This window comes from Rhinatrema bivittatum, chromosome 11, assembly GCF_901001135.1.
Source record: "Rhinatrema bivittatum chromosome 11, aRhiBiv1.1, whole genome shotgun sequence".
Classification (NCBI taxonomy): Eukaryota; Metazoa; Chordata; class Amphibia; order Gymnophiona; family Rhinatrematidae; genus Rhinatrema; species Rhinatrema bivittatum.
Window position 1 is genome coordinate 86,431,099 of NC_042625.1, and position 6,491 is coordinate 86,437,589.

Sequence of the window (6,491 nt, forward strand, 5' to 3'; positions counted from 1 at the left end):
TAGTTTACTGAATCGCGTGCACAGGACACTGGCCTGTGTGCGCGCGCTGGGAGAGCGGGCACTCTCCCGCGAACTTTACTGTATTGGCCTGACAGACACATAAGAGTCTCTCACACAGGCTCTCTCACACACATAAACACTCATACATGTTTTCACACATAAAGACTCTCACACACATGCACATGCTCAGAGGCTCTCTTACACAGACACACATGCACAGACAGGGCCGGTAATAGCTTTTTTGTTGCTTTGTACGAACAATGTCTGTGCTGCCCCTTTCTCCCACTCTGTTAATGAACAAGCTACCAAAAAGCACCTAGCTCCCTCCAATGGTCTATATTTAAAATAGCCAATGCAAGAGTATTAAGTGCCTTATTTTTGTTGAGTAGGTGGACCCTTGGACCAAGGAGGAGCCCTACAGGTCCCCACTGTCGGTAGGCGATGCTGATTTTTATATTCCACTTTTCGGCACTTCAGTAGGCAAACCTTGTAGCTTTATGCACACCCGAGCTGTCTACATGCATACAGTTAAGAATTATGCATTTTACATGAAAAAGAACAATTAAATGTACAGTCTTCTGAGGTAAAAATATCACTTACATTATATTATATTCACATGCACTGCTGTGGTGCACACCAGAAATCCCTGCAAAAAAGATACTTGGAACCCATATGTTATTAGGCCTATTGTAATGCATGTTGGGTGTGTGCTTGATCCTCAAAAAGCCATGAGTACATTGAATTACAATTACAATAAACCTCTCATACCAAAACAACCCTACCTATGAGAAGGGAACACTGCAAATATTATACCAGGATTTAAAACACCAATACTCTTCCTATTAGGAGAATATATCATCTCAATCACACTTGCAGAACACAAACAGACCCTTACCAAATACAGAATAGAGCAACCATAAAGTATAAATAGAAACATGCAAACAAAAAACTGAACTGGAAACTGCAACAAGCCACACTCTATATGCAGTGCAACAATAGAAAAAACAGAACTATCACCATTCCTCAAACATCAAATAAAATCAAGAAATATAATAAATACATAATCATAATATCAAAAACATACTAATAAAAAGAATATTTAAAAAATAACAGGGGGGGTGGGAATTGGAACCCTAGAGACAAAAAAATGGGCCCAGACTAAAGGTCTGTGGATCCAATACAAAATAAGATTGCTGGGCAGACTGAACGAGCCTTTTGATCTTTTTCTGCCATCAATATCCATGTTTTTATGTTTCTATAACTGACGAACAGAAGATCCAATAATTAAAACTTGTATACAATTTTTTTAAATTTCCCAAACACAATAAAATATTTAAAACCATCAGACACACCAAATAATAGGGATGTGTATTTGTTATATCTATTTCAGTGGGTACGTGCATACCTTGCCGACTTTCTAGTACACTCGGGAAAACGGACAGTATGCGTTTATCTCATTTTTAAAAAACCACACATATAGTCTCTGATTCCCGTGCCCGCCAAAACAGATGTAATGAATGCATATTGCTACCAAATAACACTCAAATATTACAACTAATAAGGATTAAAACATTTCACACTCTGAGTGTTGTCCCTTTAGGATTAGAAGTCGTGAGTAACAACTCTTTGGATTTGGTTAGAGTTGTGCCGTCAGGGTATTTGAGAACTAAAGTAACCGACGCTAATGAAGAGTTGTTACTCGCAGCTTCTAAGCCTAAAGGGACAACGCTGTTTGCCTGAATACAAATAACATCAAGAGCTCTTATTCCTGTATTGGACCATTGATTTATCTAAGGACTGTGATTTATTTAAGGATTGTGATCCATTTAAGGACTATATTTTTTGTTTAAAATTTTTTTTAGAAAAACAAAAGTTACACCATGTTTTTATTTGATTGTGCTAAAATATAATATTAGATTTTCATAACAAGAAAAAGATTTTTGTATGATAAAGATTTTTATGAATTTAACTTGATTTTTTAAATTTTTTCTTAATCTAAATCTATACGAGTGTTCATGTTCTCTCTTTTTGAATTGCACACAATATCTACTAAACACAAAACAAAGACTAATACAAAACTATTTCTTGTTGTTTACATATTTATACAACAATTTTTAAATCATACATATTAAAAACTTTTAGAAAAAACTAAAAGAGTCCTTCAAATTGTCAGTACACATATTTATATGTTAATGGCCTAAATTCTTGAAATGTTAAGAATGATGGTTCAGTCCTCTGTTAGAAATAAACGACTTAGCAGATACTAATGTAAACACTCTTATCTCCTTAATGTCCTTCAGATGAGTAGCTAAAATCCTCTGCTTTGAATCCAGCTAGTATTTCTACTTCAATGAGCTCTGTCTGTGAACCTCTCTGTTCGCACTCACACATACACACACTCCCTTTCTCACACACACATACAAGCTTCCTCTCTCATACATGCTCACATATTCTTCCTCTCTCTCTCTCACACACACACAAACACCCAGGTATTTCCAGACTGATTTCAGCCAGGTCCTCCTCTTCACTTTGGCTGTGCTGCGGGTTGGGAACTGTAGGGGAGCCTGTGGCCTTCTTAACATTCTGGCCACTGCGGAATGGGGTCCACTGCTGGTCACTGGCTGCTCTGCTCCTTTCTTCTTTGGCGGCAGCTTACCAGACCTTGCTCTGTTTTCAGTGGGATGAGGTCTGCTGGTGGCCGCCGGATCGTGGGTCCTTTTGTGTGTGGCGGTGGGGCAATGCCATCCCCTCGCCCATGATTCTGGGGTGTGTGGCAGCAGGAGTTGCATTTAAGCAAATGTCATCTCCAGCTGCTGCGGAGTCATTTTTGCAGTAAGAGCTGCGAGACTGGCTCCTTGGAAGCAGGAGATCGGATCACAGACTCGCATCAACGAGGGAAAAAATGCACATGAACCAGAAAATGTGGCTATTTTCATAGGGGCCAGATTGGAGTCATCTCAGAAAACAGACAAACATCCAGGCTAGTTTCTGAACAGAGTCAGCTGCCCTGCGGCAGTTACAAGTAAAGCTTCCAGGAGAAATATAGAGAAGACTGCGGATAACTTGGCTTGCAATCTGTTATTGTTCCTGATACGGCTGATCATCCATGAAAGCAACCTAGCTCCGTCGCCTTTCACTTACTGGGTGGCTTCTCAACTGTGAATGCATCTCGGGGACCTGGTGTCCAGGATGTGCCCGGCTCCGAGCTGCCCTCATCACCCTGGGCAGGGGCTGCTTAGATGCTCGCCTACCCTTCTGGGCTCATGTATTCGTAGCCTCGCAGACTGACCCAAAAGGGCAGCATGGCGTCTCCCTCCCCCTGCCTCAGTGGTGCTCAGCTCAGGCTTTGATTGTTTTACCGCAACCTCAGGAGCACTTTGTGAGGAGGAGCTGGGGGCACCCTTCTTATTCATGCCACCCCTGTGATTAGTTCTCAGCAGCAGGGGTTAAGGAACAGTCTTTATTGGGTGGGGGGGGGGGGGGGGGGGGGTGAGAATACCAGGAATGTGCTATGAAGCTCAAGGAACTCTTGCCAGCGCTGCTCCGCTCGATGAGGGGTGCTGGTTTCAGAAAACAATTTAACAAGGGGTTTCTGAGGGCCCCTGCAAGCCCCCTCCGGCACATCACTGAAGATCCTCAGCTTATCAAGTGGACATCACCCCTCTACTTTACCCTGTACCCCTAGGCTCAGCCCTTCTACCGATGGCATCTCAAGGTGTCTATATATATCTATAAAAGGCTTGTGTCGGTCAGTCGGTCACTCGGTCTGTCTGAAAAACTGAAAAAGCACAGAACCAAAATGGTTCCGTCATTAGCCTTCCACTGATTGTCACTGCAACAATTAACAGCAACAATCACCTTCGCTCACCCCCATTTTCTTCCCAGAATTTTCCTATCACTTTACTCCACTCAGCGAAGTGGCTGCTTCTCCTGCAGACAGCGGTCTGTAGCACTCTCTATAGCTGGCCAACGGGAGACGTCAAATATACTGTCGCTGCCAGACTCAAGACTGCCAATGTAGTTTATGGGGAGGTTCTCTAAGTCTCAATATGCCGTCAAATTAATTAACAGTATTTATCTTTTTCATTTTTGCTCGATTTTATCATTTAAATGAGTTATGCATCAGGCTGGCGAGTATTCTTGGGTACTTTTGGGTAGTATGTTTATCCATCTATCTATCTGTGTGTGTGTGTGTGTGTGTGTGTGTGTGTGTGTGTGGCGAGAGCTCACCCAGGCTGTACCCTCCTTCGCTGGAGTTTCTGAGGATCTTTGACGGAGATCTGCAGATGACTGGGACCCTCCGAACTACATTCTCAAGAGTGGAACATTGCTGGAGGTCTCCGCCGGATGCGGGAAAGTGCTGGAGATTTGGAGGGTCTGTCTCTGTCGGGGCCATCTTAAGGCAAGGGCCACTGGTGCCCAGGGCTCTGCATCTGTAGGGGCCCCGGAATCTTCCCATACCCCGCTTCTTCTCCCCTGCTTATCTTGGGTGGGGGCCCCTCTCCTTGATCCCCTGATCTTTTCCGAGAGGGACCCTTAAAGTGTTTCAGTCCAAGTCGCCAGGACGGGTTAAGATGGCGCTGCTCCGTGTCCACCACGAAAGAGGCGTGCCGACCCCTGTAACCGGATCTTAGGATGGCTGAGTTCTGCCCGATGTGTGCGCACCGGTGCAGATCCCAGACAAGGGATCTGCACCGGTGCGCATCCTCAAAGCCTCATATGCCACTGTTGCTCTGCTCTACCTTACAAGATAAAAAAAAAAAAAGATGCATAATTAAAAACAACAACTTGGGGTTAATATGTGGGAATCTCTCTTCTGGTCAAGGTGACTGTTTGGCATTCGTTCACTACTTCTTGGCAGCAGATGCTTTTCTGTTTATTACAAAATGTGATAAGAGGCACAAAGGTCCTGGGTTGAGCGATCAGGCAAGCAGTTAGCAGACGTAGAGAGCTGGGCCGAGCTAAAACAAGCAGTGAGGCGCCAATGACAAACTGCAAGCCTGATCAGTGTGGTTGCTTACCATTCTCCGAAGGGTCTGAGATCAGGTTGACACCTGGATTCCTCCCCCTTTCCCTACCTGGGGGTGGGGGCGATGCTAACACTGGGACACCATGCATGCCAGGGCAGTCGGCGCACCCTCTTTCCAGCCAATCAGGGCCACGCTAACATCCATGCTGCCAATCCCCTTGCCTTACAGGATTCTGGGAGGAGGCGGGAGGCCAGCATGACATTTAGCATTGGTACCGCTGGTCCCCAGGCACGAGGAGGGCTTGAGAGAGGAGAAGACCCCTAGCTGCCACGCTGGTTAGGAGGAGAGTGAACGTTTTCCGGTGAGGGTGCTAGATTTTTTTCGCAGACTGCAACATCTTGCATTGTCGCATTGTAAGTACAGTCCAATGATGATGAACTTAGGTTTTAAGATCTCATAGATCCTGTCTCATTTTAGTATGCCAGCTTCCCCCTGATTCTTTGTATTTCTGGCACAGTGTGTAGCGTCCCCTACTGGTGCCTTTATTAACAACTACCCCGGGTTTCCCCTTCCTATGTAGCCCAGCCGCAACATGCCTCAGCCAGGGTTCACAAGAGCACAGCTCTTTCATTAAGCGGGCCTCTTGCGTTCAGCTGCCAGCAGTCGCTGTTATGTGATGGCCGCCTGGGACTCTCTCCCTGCCAGGAGCTGTGAGCACCACCTCTGCAGTGTCCCTAGCTTCTATCAGCCTCAACCCAGCTCTCCTACATGGCAGCACACAGCATTACCAGTAAGCTATCAAGCCGTCTTTGCCCTTCCAAAGAGAGCATGGGGGCTCCCAGTGAGGTTAAGCTGGGCAGTATTCTGGTCTGCAGACTCATAAGTACAAACGCACTTTACAGCAGAATCCACTGGTTTCCACTGGCACCCAGAGCCTCTCCACCTCCCTGTCATGCTGGCTTATTAGAAGGATCCAAGTCGTGCCGCAGTGACTAATGTTTGACGTTTCTTGTTGTTTCCTTAAAACCCAATTACTTGGGTTATCTTGTACACTATTATCTCAGATGGAGGGAATGCCTGCGGGAGTGTGTGACTGAGCCCAGGAATTTGGTGGTTGAATGGAGGGTGTTGCAAAGTAATCCCTGTTGCTGTGGTAAATCCAGCCCTGCCCTGCCTTGCCCACGCTGAATTTCTAAGAGTGCTGTGTGTACAACATACATGCAAAAGGCGTGACAACAGAAGGGGGTGAGGGGTAGAGGCAGAGAAGACCGCAGCAAATCTTAATGCGTTTATTAAATAAGGAAGGAAGTAAAAGCCCTGCCTCGTCATGAATCTTCCAATGCTTCTCAACGCGACCTGATAACAATGACCTTCACCTCCTCAGGTCAAGGTCATTTTCAATAAGGGACATTCCAGGCTCCTGATTGGTTTTCAGCCCAAATTTTGACCCTGATCTGTCCACTGGGAGGATGGATGGATTCAAGCAACCACAAAAGTGCATTTCTGCCATGGGATGAAAAA